The sequence below is a fragment of the Diadema antillarum genome, unplaced genomic scaffold, assembly GCF_040938485.1.
Source record: "Diadema antillarum isolate AM-2024a unplaced genomic scaffold, OU_Dant_1.0 scf00000036, whole genome shotgun sequence".
In the NCBI taxonomy this organism is placed as follows: domain Eukaryota; kingdom Metazoa; phylum Echinodermata; class Echinoidea; order Diadematoida; family Diadematidae; genus Diadema; species Diadema antillarum.
This window is the reverse complement of record NW_027270925.1, coordinates 1,946,802-1,962,474: the sequence shown is the minus strand read 5'-3', so window position 1 is coordinate 1,962,474 and position 15,673 is coordinate 1,946,802. Positions and strand designations below refer to the sequence as shown.

The window sequence follows — 15,673 nt, the reverse complement described above, 5'->3', positions numbered from 1 at the left end:
TCACCTGAGGCCGTGCTCCCGCGAGAGAGAGGACGACTGTTTGATCATCCACGACTGAGTTCTTGAGATGGGCTCGCATACGTCAACAATGAGTCCCTTCTCTGGTGTTTGATTGTCTAAGCATAACTTACTCAGGGTGTGCTGTAAGGCATTCCCATTCCGTGTCCACTTCTGTTGGTAAGAACACCAAAGATACAAAACTTTAACAACTTTATACAGCTGAAAATACAAAATTAATTTTTCTGTATATATTCAATGAGTCAATTCAGTTCATCGGGCTGCCTGTGGTAACCATGTAATCCCCTTGTTTGCAAGTCATTCATTCACTCATTCATCTTTCATTTATTCACTCATCCACCCATTCATTCAATTAATCAGTTCATTAATTTATTCCTTTTTATTGGTTTGTTCGTTCATTCATTCATTCTCAAGTTTAAGGATGAAACCAATGAAGCATTAGAAACTTCGACATTTTAGAGGAATCAGATTTACCACTTTATGTGTGAGATCTAATAAAGCACAAACAGGGGGCGGGTAAAGCCACAATCAATAAGGAGAGGCAACACATTTTTCATGAAGTCCTCTTTTGGACTCCTTTTGGACTTTTGGACTGACCTGCTTGATGTCATTAGGAACACAGTTTGCGATGTAGACCCTGGAGGTGGGATGGGTGGAAGTCACAGTCAGACACAAGGACTCTTGCTCTACTGTGTCATCTTTGGTGATGATCCAGGACTGCCAGGGGAAAGAAAAATAAATTTTGATATAATTAAAGATATAGAATCTACAGAGATTCAATTTCCAAATCTATACTAATAGGATGTTTTTGTGCTGGCATTTTGGGCTGCTATGGAGTTTCATCAAGACCAGCTTGCATTTTTGACTCATTGATGCCTGTGTAGAGTGCACCAATATTTTCTGTCAGTTTTCGCACCCTCATGGAAAAAATCTTAGTTACTCTTCAACCAGCCGTAAGAAAATCTTGCTCTTTCCTCAATAGCAATTTGGGACTACACAGACTTGGCTATCATATACGTTTTGAATCAAAAGAAAAATAGTTTTGAACTAGACCAATTATTTTGACACTGGAGAACAACTCACCTTTTTTGATGTCAGAATTCCTCATTAAGATATTCTGACTGCCTTTCTCTAAAGTTGGGATTCATTCGAAGTTTGGATTTAAAGAAAGTATATCTCTTTTGCAAACATCACAATAATTTTATTTGCATGGTTGACGAATAATGTCTTTCTTTCAACATCATGTACGAAATCATTTGATGATACACCTCAGAGTCTGTTGGTTTGTTGTTGTTGTTGTTGTTTTTCTAAATGAGAAACCAACTCCATAATATTGGAGAATATGCTTCCCTTTTGTACAGAGAATAACAATTGGAATTTTTGCTGGTCTGGATAAATTTACTGGAAATCTTTAATATCTATTCCCTCTCCATCATAAAGAAGTTTCCAGTTTCATTCTTCTTTAATTGGAAAGGTCTAAATTACTTACCTCTACCATATACCAGCTTTTGAAAGGAAACTAATCTTCAGGGTTGCAAAAGGGAGACACAAAGTCCACCTGTTTGTTTTCAGAAAAGACTACCTTGTATACTGAGGATGAATGACAAGCAAGCGATATGACGAATAAAAAAAAACACCAGAGTTGGTTTGACTTTTTCTCATGGCTTAGGTGACATGAAAACTTGACAACAAACACTAGAATAGATGATGTTTGTCACCTGATGCCTTTCCTCCTGTAAGCATGGTACCACGATGGGAGGCCAGGCCGAACTTGTGGGATGCGGGGAGGACTCCAGACAGAGGCTTCCCTGCTGAATCTGGCCGTATATCAGCTCGCTGGGACCAGGAATTCTGCAAAGGCAATTTTTATATATTTTTGTGCAGAATTAGAATTCAATGGGAGCATCCAGTTAAACCTAAACTTCTTTTTAGGATAGCATCAATGCATACACAGCACACTGCAGGGTAAGTGAAAGTCATGAAATATTCATTGTGCTTGGAATCTTTATTTCGTATAGCCTAAAGCCATTTAATCAAAATTCCTCTTGATGTATGACATTCATTTGCATTATCTGGTACTTCCTCCAACATCATAAAAAAAGAATAAAAGCACACATTGTCCTACATATGATCACTTTAACAATCTCTAGACACAGAGAGACATGAACACCTGAAATGACTAATAATTAATTCACTTTATATCATAATTCCTCTCATCGTCTTTTCTCGCATTCAATTTCAATAGTTATGTCAACGGCATCAGTCTAATTTACTATCTGATGCTTGAATTTATTTCTACCATACACTTTCTTCATATATGAAAAGGAGCAAAACATCTTTCTGAGTAATACGATTCCATGTGATGTGTGACTACACTGGCAGACTGAAATAGAAGTCTGGTGTAACTATGAGAAACATTCCTTCTTTTTTTTCCGTCACAAAAATATGAGCGCAACCTAGCAAACATGCTTGTAGACACTACAACTGTCAAGTTCTCAAATCAAAGCATAGGGCAGCACACAACAGATGGCACTCTTTTCACCAGATAATTACTATCTGCAAATTCTTGGGTTTGGGCCACATTCTCTCTTGTTATTTATTTAAGACCTGGAGCAATTGCTAAAACTCACTTCAATTCTGGATATACTGTTGACAGATACCACTTGAAAGATTTGCATTGCAGCTGTTCCCTCAATTCTTTTCGGCTCGTCACACTGTGAGAGAGAGAAAAAAAAAGTGAAGAGAGTATATATTTAGATATCGGGAGAGAAAAATACTTGTAAGAAAACTTTGATGCCATATTCGACAATGAAGCACTAACTACAAAGCTTTCTCTTACATGCTTGTAATGGTTGTATGATTATGTATGTTATTACAAAATGAAATGTACACAATTCTTCAATTCAGCCATCTCCATGGCAAATTGATTTTATTTATTTTTTTGTTTTTCTCTTATGTTCTCTTATGTTCTCTCTTATGTTCTCTCTTATGTTCTCTTATGTTCCGGTCATTGTTGTACCCGTGCTCCCCTTCTCAATCTTAAACTCGTTTTTAACCGGGACCTACGCTCAACAAGCTCGCTTTTTAAGTAGGTTCCTTCATATTTCTTTAGCATTCATTCACAGATTCCAAACTGAACAGATCGACCACTATTATGTTTTACATATTTGCAATATTCTATGTATGTCATGTATTTCATTTAATTTTGTTATATTTGATGTAATTTTTCATCGAGAAATATGAAAATAAATTGAAATTGAAATTGAAATGAATTTTCTTAATAAACCATTACCATTATTATGATTGTTTTAAGTGAAACAGGGTTTCTCAAATAATTATAACAAAGGTAAGCATAAAGAGGAAATGACTTTCTTCTGCTTGATCAAGTGTTCTATTTATTCCAGAAAAACAACAATAAAAATTTTTTGTCTGTTCATATTTACACAATTCTTTGTGAGAGCAACCAAAATTGAGTTCAAAATTTAAGTTCAAAATTGCACAGAACTCTCCAGGAAATTTCATGTTTAATCCAATTTGTTGTGATTGAAATGATATCTTTACCTAGAATCTAGATATACCATGCAAAAATCCTTATTTACACATTAGGCACCTGGAAAATGGACTCAGTGACTCAGAAAGAAGAAGAAATCACAACATAATGAAATTCTTGTACAAATGTATTGGAGAGTTATCTACAACTTTGTCCTAAAGTGAATATCGCCCTCTAGTGATGACTATTATCTACAAACACTGCATTAATTTGTCTCATTCCTTGCCTTACTTTTAACGAAGTTCCCCGATTCATTTAGACTTTTAAAACTTTACAATGCATGCATAAAACTCTAATAAAGCTCCTGGATATAGTGCATTCTATGTGATGCAATGAGTTTTTGAAGCAGCACACAAGACAACTTTGTATCCCACTACAAAACATTTCTTAATCAGAAACTACTGATTAGAACATACTTTGGCAGTTCCTTATATGGCTATGCTTCACAAATTCCAAAACATGCTGATTTCACTCGCAGGGATATCATGTTATCATATCAACAACTACAACAAAATGAAGTTTTACACTTTTTTTTTTTTTGGTATCACAGACATCTCAGCCAAGTCTCCACTTTCCATCCTAATCAAATCATATCAAATTGGATAGACTTAATTTGTAGTCCTGAAATGTCAAACTCAATTTCGTTCTCCAGTACATAAACACTCCTTTTCATTTGCAGCATTTCTTACTTCTCAACTTGCTAAATCACTGCTCCAAATTTCCTACCCTGGTTCTGAGAGCTACGGTTTAGATTGAATTTGGATGCAGACTCAGGGGGAGCGAGGCGAGGTCGTCTGCCCTTTTACGTCTGGTATCAGAGCTTCTCAATTACACAGATTTTCAGCCTGTGCCCTGATGATTGACACTCTGTGATTGGTACCAGGAATGTTCTATTCTATCTAATACTCCATCTATCGGCAGCTGACAAGACAGAACATGACTCTCGTTCTTTAATCACTAATGGGCGTCGGCCAAATCTGACGTCTGGTGGAAAAGGAAAAATAACTTGTGACTGACATCTTACACCTGCACCGCTGCTTGTTTTTAATCTTATTTTTTTCACAATACATTTCAAATGATATGGCTTACAAGATGATTCGAGGTCTGTACAATGATTGCTTATCATATGTACTTTGTGATCTTTGAAATATTCTTTTCCCACATTGATTTAGATTTACATGCAGAAGAAGTTCCAGGGACAATTTGATGCAAAGTCTAGCCTAACATGCAGCAGGGCAAAGCAGAATATTGACCCATTAAGGATTTGTCCTGAAGTAGGTTAGACAATGATAAACATTACTCTCTAGAGTGATATTGAATAAAACTGCCAGTCAAATACACATTGTATTATTTGACAAAATAATGTCACGGTGATCTCTGCAATTGGGTATTTAGTAGAGTACAATTGGTGGAGTTTCTGGTAATAGCAAAGTTATCAAAAAATAGTCAATTGCAACTACCACAGTAATCATGGCAGGGAACAATTTTTCTACATTCTAAATGGTGCAATCTGGTGCACACTAGTCATGATTATAGCTTTCTGCTTTGCAGGTACAGCATGAGAATTTGTTTATCACATTGATACCCCTTTCATAAACTCAATAATGCGGATAATATCCGCAACATTTGGTCGTAAAATCGGAGCGGGGAAAGAATAATGCGCTTTATTTCGACCCTTCTATTATCCGCATAATAGCAGCATCGGGACCAGATTTGGAGTTTATGAACGCAAACCCAAATAATGCGGATAATTGCCGGGGTGCGGTCAAACGTCACCTGTCTTTCCCGCAGGAGGGACGTGTGCAGTCACCATGACGATTATCCGCCTTTTTCAGGACGGGTGCTCGTAAAAATAATGCGGATAATTTTCAGTTTGTGAACGCATTTTTTATTGAATTGTCCGCATTATTCTTATGCGGATAATTGACGGATGAGTTTATGAAAGGGGTATCAGACAGTTAGAATTGGATGAACTGTGGAAGAGTTGGCAGCCCTGAAAATGGTCTTTACAGCCCCAAAAGCAGATGGGGTACCATAAGTGCAACAATGAGTAGCCTACACCTCTCAGTTGTGTTTCTTATTTGCTAGGAAGCACTCAAGGTTTCTTCACAATACTCACTCTCCATAGGGCTTCCCTCTGGCCGACGGTCTAGCATTGTAAAATAAAACTTTGAATTCATCCATCCAGACTTCTGCCGTCCGCCTCGTGTTCCTATAGGATCAAAGACAACGTGACAATCATTGTAAACTCTAAATTAAGACCACTGATATAACATAGAAACAATGGAAGCGACTTACGTGTATACTATTACTAGGTGAAATAAGTCAAATACAGGCAACAGATCATATGAAGGAAGTCTTCCTGAAGCGTTGGGCCATTATCAAAATACCCCCCCAAAAAACAACAACAACAACAACAACAACAACAAACAAATAAACCACACACACACACAAATGTATTGTGACATCATGTATACTGTCTAACATGAATTCCTAATACAAACTGAAATGTACATCATCCATTAGTATGGTTCTCAATCAATAACAGAAAAAAAAGGATTGTGACATCATTTATACCAGCATGAATTCCTAATGACAAATTGAAATGCATATCATCCATCAGTAGGGTCCTCAATCAATGAAACCGGAGCACTTGAGCATCATGGAGAGTGGTCTGGTCTACTTTCAATGTATACAAGTCTTATCATTTGTTTGATGATTGCCTGGTGTGCATTCACCCCTTCAAAAAGATGTTTTACCTACCATATCCCCTGTGACGTGTATGCCTCTGGGACAGCATCAGTGCGAGTGATGAGGCTACCAAGGGCAAATAAGACTGCTATCATTCTTTTTCAAATCCCCTACAGAACTTATGGTACAATCCCCTCCCCCTAAAAAAAAACAAAACAAAACAAAACCAGCATGTGCAAAAGAACTGACAGTACCAGAATAATTAATTCTTGTGATAGCATTTGCTGTCTACTTTGTGTCTGTGTTTGACATTTTCAATACATCCTTGTATTGTTCTTTGTCCTTTCTTATTTGTGAACAAGGAAAAGTAGAAATTACCACAAGGTCAAAGGTCAAAGAAGTCAAAGGTCAAAATTCTGTGTGGAAATTTTGAAGCCCTCACCTAGTGCCATCACATAAAGCAAACGGAATCGAAATCGGGTTAGAAATGGCGAAGGAGTAGCATTTTGTAGCCAATGTACAATAAAATATCGATCAAAAATCAAGGTCAAAGGTCAAAGAAGTCAAAGGTCCAAATTCTGTGTAGAAGTTTTGAAGCCCTCACCTAGTGCCATCGCATAAAGCAAACAGAATCAAAATCGGGTTAGAAATGGCGAAGGAGTAGCATTTTGTAGCAAAATGTACAATACAGGTCAAAAATCAAGGTCAAAGGTCAAAGAAGTCAAAGGTCAAAATTCTGTGTAGAAGTTTTGAAGCCCTCACCTAGTGCCATCACATAAAGCAAACGGAATCGAAATCGGGTTAGAAATGGCGAAGGAGTAGCATTTTGTAGCAAAATGTACAACATAGGTCAAAGGTCAAGGTCAAAGGTCACAACTGAAATTCTGTGTAAAGTTTCAAAGCTCCCATGTAGTGCTATCATATAAAGCTAACAGAATCAAAATTGGCTCATAAATGACAGAGAAGCAGCAAATTGAAGATTTTGATCACACACGGACGCACACACGGACGGACACACACACGTACGGAGCCCGTTTCATAGTCCCCTGCTCGAACCCGTTCGGCGGGGACAATAATGATTTGTTCCTGTCTTGCATACCTAAAAGTATTTGATGATTCTATTTATGCACAGCTTTCTAGATTAGATAAAGTAACATTAAAGCTAAAGAGATTTTACTGTCCTCAGATAATTGCAGTCAATCTAAGTAACCTAAAATAGGTGGCAATGTGACGAGAATAATACATCTTCTTTTGCATCAGCAACATGAAGGTATTTTTCTTGAAGTGGAACAACAGACTAGTCCTAGTTGACCTTTTGCATAATGAAGGAAAATCAGTCTCCATGGAAACAGAGCTACATGCCTTTATTACAGGAAAGCCTGCTAGTTAAGAACTTGTCTGATTGGACTGATTTTTCCCCTCAAATTAGTGAGATAGACACCTCAGCTGCTGTTTAGTTCGACAATTAACATTGTACTGCAATTAGGAGAAGGCGATTACTTCCCACGCTGAGCTTATGATATACAGCTAACAGCTTGTCACAAAGTGTTAACTTTGAAGCCTTTATAATGTGGATTCAGCACTGCTGCCTACGACATCTAATTAAGAAGGTGTCTGCTGCTGAAATCATTCCTTCTTTTGGAGGAAACTTTCCCGTCTGAGAGAAAGGAAAAGATCAAAACAACAATAAGCCACGAAAGCCTGTTTAAAAACAGACAAATTACCTTCAAATGCCGAGATGACGCGAATGTCATTAGGCTAGCAAATCTATTACCCTTGATACAGTGCCAAACCCATAAATATGACACACATTATTGGCAAACAGGAAAGAAAAAACAACAACAACAAAGGCCCTCTTTGATATGATAGTCATTAAATCATCAAGTGGCTTCCTAACTACATTGCCATATCTCTTTGAGAGAGAAGGCTGAACTTCACAATTTTCTAAATTTCTGTTTTTGATGCACAGGCTCCTTTTTGTGGGATACAGAATATCTAATATAGTGATCGGCTTTTGACCAAAATAGTTTCAACAAATTAGTCTGGACTTTGTTGGTTCATGTATCAAAATGTTTGGTTCAAAGATGCAGGCTTTCTGCAATGTTACAATCTCTATTCAAACAAGTGATTATAGCATTATATAGACCTCGAGCAGCAGACAATATATCATGCCATAAAAATTCCTGCTTTGGTTCAGAAGTGCACTTGATAATATCTAAGCAATAAAATGATATGACTATCACACCAATAAGAAAACATCCATAGACCGAACGAACAGTTAAATCACCTTCCAAAAATACCGCTGTTGCAGACTACCTTTCACATTCATAACCTTGACTGTTATGATGGTTGTTTGAGGGGGACATCCGTATCATTTGATTGCTGCATACACAAAATTTTTTCACATAATTCTGAGATTTGGAGGTCACTCGAGTGCCTATTTATCCCCGACAGAAACTTGTCAATCATAAAAAACACAAATCCCCTGCTCTCTATACTCTGCCCCCCCCCCACCTCCACCCTTACATAAATTTTTCCTGTGCCCTGACCCTTCATAACATAATCCAAAATCACACGCCTAGTTTGGTCGGAGGAGAGACATGCAGAAATGTACGCGGAGGGGGAATGACGGACAAGCGCTGTCGGGATGACCCGATTTCTTCCCCCACGTCACATGATATCAGAGATCAGAGTCTCCCGCAGGGACGAGAGATGGATTCACCACGTCACATGACACAGTTCGTTCTACTCACAGTCCTGCGCTAAAAAGTTTGGATGATGCTAACCTGTCATGCTGATAGATCTGCCACATCTCTGCTCCATTCTAGTTTTTCTCTTCCGTCTTACATTTCTTCCCTATCCCAGAGTTTCTTATAATCCTTCCTCACCTCTCCAACTTACAGATTCTATAAATATCTTTGTCCTTGGACAAGGGATGACATGACATCTTGGGATCAGTCAAAGATGATATGATCAATTTCTTTTTTTTTATATTCCCTATATCAGTTCACACATACCATAATAATTGAAATTTTCGCTGTGTGGAAATTTTCACACATTTTGTGCAACAAGAAACTGGTGCGAAAATAAAAGCGTGTGACAATGTTTGCTTGAAATATGTTCCAGTACTCAATGTCTTGATTCCAAAGCATAAAAAAAAAAGGAAATTCATGACACCCAGCTGAACGTAAAAAACTACTCACACAAAAATATCCATTTTTACAATAATTCAAATTACATGTATGAAATACATTGTCATTCATATGATTCATTCTTCTCTGCAAAGCTGAGCTAAAACACAGTAGAGTAACGTGAATCATTTGTTTTCTTTTTCTGAAAAAGAAAAAGAGTACAAGCAAGCCAGCAGGAAATACTTTATAACTGTCAACATTCAGTTTGTGTTTGTCAACAAGCATATCAAGTTACTCCCGCCCCCTCACACTTCCCCCCCCCCAAAAAAAAAAAAAAAAACTGCATCAGCCACAAAGAATTTTTCTCACTCCCCCACAAGCAGGGATGAGAATCAGGAGATTGATGGGTATAAATGTTATTATTTCACAAAATCTGAAAAACCTGAGATAAACCCAAGATTATGCAGGTTTAACGTACATCCAACCTCACCCCCATTCAAGATTGGCTATAATTCTCCTAACGAATAATCTCATGTAATCGCTCTCTCTCTCTCTCTCCCTCTCTTTGAAATTGGCTTGTTTTCATGAAATTTTGGTTCACATGCTGAGAAAAAAAAGGATATCATAGAGAACTTATCTTTAAATGACTTATTAGAATGGAAAGAGTGCATTGACTTGACTACACAGATCCAGATTCATCTTGTTGCCCAAAATACTTCGTCAGTAATGCTCCCCCTCCCCCTGTACTGTATCATGATTTCGACAGATCATTTGTTACTCCTTATAGCAAATCACTTGACATTTCAATATGGCTTTCTCATCATCCAACCATCCATCATTCTGCCAACAAGTTGATTCATTCACTATCTATCTATCTATCTATCCATCATTCTGCCCAGAAGTTGATTCATTCACTATCTATCCATCCATCCATCCATCCATCCATTCTATCCACAGGTTGATTCTCACTTACTACACATCCATCTCACTCTACCCACAGGTTGAGTCATTCCTATCAATCTATCCCTCTATCATTCTATCCACAGGTTGATTCATTGACTATCTATCTATCTATCCATCATTCTGCCCAGAGGTTGATTCATTTACTATCTATCCATCCATCCATCATTCTATCCACAGGTTGATTTATTCACTATCTATCCATCCATCAATCTATCATTCTATCCATAGGTTGATTCATTTATTATCCATCCATCCATCTCACTCTATCCACAGGTTGAGTCATTCCTATCAATCTATCCCTCTATCATTCTATCCACAGGTTGATTTATTCATTATCTATCCATCCATCTACAACTCTACCCACAGGTTATTCATTTACTATCTATCCATCCATAGGTTGATTAATTCAGTATCTATCCATCTATCATTCTATCCACAGGTAGACTCATTCATTCACTCATTCATGATCTATCCATTCATCATTGTATCCACAAGTTGATTCATTCACTAGCTATCCATCCATCCATCACTCTATCAACAGGTTGATTCATTCACTATCAATCTATCAATTTCACCTGTCTCTCAGTTCAGTTATGATTCAACATTTGGCCACTCTTAAATTACATCAGAGCGTAAGATGGTCGTCATTTCCTGAAATAAGCTGGCAAACTCCCGCAGCACTACAAGCACTCAGAAGGAGTTCCTTTAGATGGGAGGGGCACTAAAAATAAAAATTTATATCCGCTGCGGAGAGGGTCGCGGCAAACGCCATTGACCCCGAACCAACCCGTACCTGATGTATGTGTTTGCGTTCCCATCGGGGAAGGTGTAGGGATGTTTCTTGCGGAAGACGTGCCCCACTCGACTGCAGGGAATGATCTCGAGACTGCCCCCACACTGCCAGACACGGAAGGAGATTTCTGCGGGAAGAGAAGAGAAACAAAAATAGTGAGAAAAAAAAAGGGACAGGTGAGAGATTGATAGACAGAAAGTGTGAGAAATAAGGAAAGATGAAGAGGGAGATGGATAGAGAGGAGAGAGAGATTAAGAGAGATAAAGAATGACATTTAAAGACAGAATTTGAGATATAAAATAGAGAGAGAAAATGAGAATGACATTTATGGAGAGAGAAGAAAATAGGAGGGAAATGAAGAATGACATTTACAGGGTGAGAGAGAGAGAAAGTGCATGAGGAATCACTTTTCACATTTGAACAATGAAAACTTACCAGAGGGGGAAAAATCCTGTACAACAGAGATTCACAAATGCTAGAGAAAACTACTATGAATGAAGAAGACTCAAGGGGGGGGGGGGGGGGGGATGAGGAAGAGGGAAGCCGGAACGTGAACTCTCTCCGGAGAGGATGTGGCGTGATTAAGGAAGACGCAAAGCGCCTATCCTTCGGATGGTCGGCGGGCCTGGGGTCACGCTACGATTTCCCAACACTCGGCTTGGCTTCAGCCATTTAAGCCTGCAGTGGCCTAGGGGGACATTGAGTGAATATGTCATTGACCACTCTGGTCAGCCTTCACAGGGCAGGGGGAAAATTTTGTCAGTTCCCAATATCGAAAGTGAAAATGACCGTGCATGCACCCCATCTTCTAAATAGCTGACAGTCTACTGCAAAGCTATGCCTTGCAAATGTTAAACTGTCATTACAATTCATGGGGAAATTTAGACAAATCATTTCTGCATTAGTAGCAGAAAGACTATTATTGTTGCCATATTTTTGGCAGAACATTGGCAAATTGCTCACTATGCATGAATGTGTTGGACACCTCCCCCCACCCACGGGGGTTTCATTTCCACATCAAGAGTCATCGGACTACATGACAGGATTTGGGTTAATAAAGCAAGTCACTGGCTGGGCTTATAAGACACAGATGGTGTGGAGATCCAATATGTATTTGTGAAAGCTGTACTTTTTTAAAATTCAGTCCCATAATACTCTTCACTCTTGACGTGCCTGGGATTTTGCCAATGAAATGGTTCTTAAAATTTTCTGCTATTGTATTCCCATGATAAAAATAGACAGGAGCTTGCAGCGATCTGATGGAGACTAAGTTGAGAATGAGAAGGGCTTTAAGTTGTCTCGAACACTATGGGTTTTGTGATCACTTAACGCCCTTATCATTCTCAACCAACGAAGTGATGACATATCACAACCATTTAGCCAACCTTGGACTAACACGCAAGAAAAGACTATGAATTTGTGATAAAAATACTCTTTTCACTATGTGCATGCAATTTTCCTTTGTTTTCATCGACAAAATGCGAAAACTGCCACTTTCACTGCTCTAAGCAAGCAGTTGTTGATGTACAGAATATGCACCTTCAACCATCCTGTACATGTCTTAATATGATTCACTCTTCAGCATTTTTTTGTTAACCTTTGATTGACAATCATCTTTACTGATATGATAGCATAACATAAGCAAAAACTGAAGGAAAGTAAAATCAAAGTAAAATATCTGAAACAATTACGATGGAAAAAACATTATTCATAATGCATGGCATTATGAGAACATGCTCCCCCCCCCAAAAAAAAAACCAACAACAACAACAACACAAAGAATTTTCAGTAGGGTCATCCAAGGGCAACATTTGTTTATCATTTCAAAGTCACAATTTATCAATGATTCATATTTTTGTTTTCTTCTTTCCAACTTGCCAGAACTTGTAATATTCTTTTATTTTTTGTTTGTTGCTTTATTCCAAACAAGCCTCTCCAAGCGACATTTTCCTCTCTTTGAGTCAGCCGATGATGTGTTGGCAAATCATACAACCTGGAAAATCGGAGATCGGTGTCTCTTCCCACCCCCCCACTCCCCCCCCCCCACCACCACCACCACTTGGATGTCTCTCCGTCATCTTACCGAAGTTCTCTCCACCCCAGATGTCCATCAGGGTGTCGTACTTGCCCAGCTTGGTAAACCAGTCGTGATTGATGACAAACAGTCCGCCTGCGATCAGTGGCCATTTGGAATGAAACTTCATTATTTCCATTCAATCAAGAAAAAAAAATCATCTATATAATACAGTTACAACAACACTGTATCAATATAGATACACATGTACAATCCCTATAAAGCAGTCTTACAAATATGCATACTGGATGCCATTGTGTGGGACATGAAAATACCTACTTGACTGCACACAACACCAAGATAAATTGTTTACCTTCTTTTTCACTTTTTACCCTTATCAGGCATTAGGGTTTGAGACGACAGGCTCACATTTCAGAGGGTGCAGAGTAACAAAGAACATTCAATACATGGAATACAAGAGGCAGTATGTTCCTGCCCTCCCCTCCCCCAATTATAGTCGATGGTAGAAGTCACTTTATACATGTAAACACGTTAACATTTTGTTAGTGTTGGCTTTTGTTTGTTTGATTTTTTCTTATGGTGATAGGGAGAGAGAAAGAGTGACAATGCAACTTTTTCATTAGTCTTCTTTAATTTTTCTTTTATAGACTGTATTACAAGATTATACTTCTTAAGAGTGGCAAGGGCTCCACCATGTCTCCTGTACAAGTTCCGCTTCTGACACACGAGAGTTAGAACATGGCAAAACCTCTAGTAGAATCTGGGTCAAATTAATCTTCTGCGCCTTACTAGCATTTCAAAGTGGGCGTGATGGTAGAAAAGTCATCACATTCTTTTCCCTATGTTTATGCAGCTACTTGCGCTACAACTTGAGAGCAATTTCTTCGTCTCCATGAGCTCTAATTCTCGTCTGTGAGAGCATGGTCGGGAGTCACCGATACCGACGCATCAAATCCGGTGATACCCAGAAGTTCAATGCTTCATTTGTTGCTCGTAACGTGAGAAAATTAGATTGTGTTCGATTTGTGTGCTGCCGCATCAAAGTGTCGCCTCTTCGATGCAGTTTGTATAACACATAGCACTGAAGGGTGAAAAAGAACATGACAACAAAGAAAGCCTCTCGACTAGGTGACAGACGGTTTTCTATTCACACCTAAGATGGTGAACATCAGCCCCAAAACCAACAAAGCAAATGGCAACAGTGATGTGTTCTCTCTATATTTCCAGACATGTATTTCCCCAAGGGCTGAGCATGGACATGACAGCAAAATAAGAGTCTTGAGTGATGATTGTCTGATACTGCTGGGAACAGGCAAAATTTTGTGTTCATGAAGCCAGACTGATTCCAGACAACAAAGGTTAAAGTCTTTAATTTTCTGTGCAGGTCGTAGAGAAAAAGAGAGAGCACGCAACATTGCAGCCAGACAGTCAGCCCAATTTGCTTTCACACACCCGCTTTTCTACTGCCAAAGGTGATCAATTGCAAACAGTTGAACATGGATTTTTACTTGCCGGTAGGCAGTTTAATGACAGCCATACAGATCAACTTCCTAAAAGAACACAATCACACAACATAAGTGAAAATCAAGAAGTGACTATCAAATTTATGGAATCCATTCATTATATGGACTTATCTAGCTCACATTTAAAGGGATGATATAATTTTGGTTGAGATGGGGGATTCAGATTTTATGTTCTTGTGAGATACGCCTAATTAGAAACCACTTATTAAATGTGAAAGAGCATACAATTCTAAGAGGAATTCAAAGTTTATTTGATGGAAATTGGTTTTGAAATGGCTGAGATATCCAAAAAGGAAGTAAGGCAAAGTGGTCCTAATGAAAGGTACGTCCCATCTTTTATTAGGACCTCTTTGTTTTTGGATATCTCAGCCATTTCAAAACCAATTTTCATTAAATAAACCTTGAATTCCTCTTAGATTTGTATGCTCTTTCCTATCTCATATCTTAAAGAGGTTTTTAAGAGGTTTTTAAGAGCCAAAACTATACCGTCCCTTTAAAGCATAACAAGTTTTAGTGTGATATTGATATTCTTAAGTGATATCCATGACTTCCAGTTCATGGAGGGGTATCCCCCCCCCCCCCCCCTCTTTCTGTGGATGTTCATTCAGGTATTCTTCCGAAGGTAAGATTCCAAACCCGTTTCAAAGTGCTTTGCACCTTTATGCCAGCTCCTCAGACTTTGAACCCATTAGTCCTCAACACATGTTTCCAAAGTTGGTGATAGACATCTAAATTGGAGTACAAGGTCTCGTCTTAGAACTTTTTTTTCCCCACAGAAATCATTGTTCCCAGTGTAATACCAAGTCTAAGTACAGGTTCTTTGCTATCTGAAAACATCTGTTTCAGCGGATAACTGATAACTTTTTCATTATTCATTTCGTCATTATTTTCATTGCACAGTCCCGTCTTGCAATTTTGAAACCCTGCTATTTCGTTGTTTTATTTTCATTTTGTTTTGTATATATTGTT

The 15,673-nt window shown here is 38.3% G+C and overlaps 1 pseudogene; it reads right to left on the bottom strand.

The window, feature by feature from the left end:
* LOC139708185 (polypeptide N-acetylgalactosaminyltransferase 2-like) overlaps positions 1-15,673 on the bottom strand; it is a 132,911-nt pseudogene continuing 117,238 nt past the window's right edge.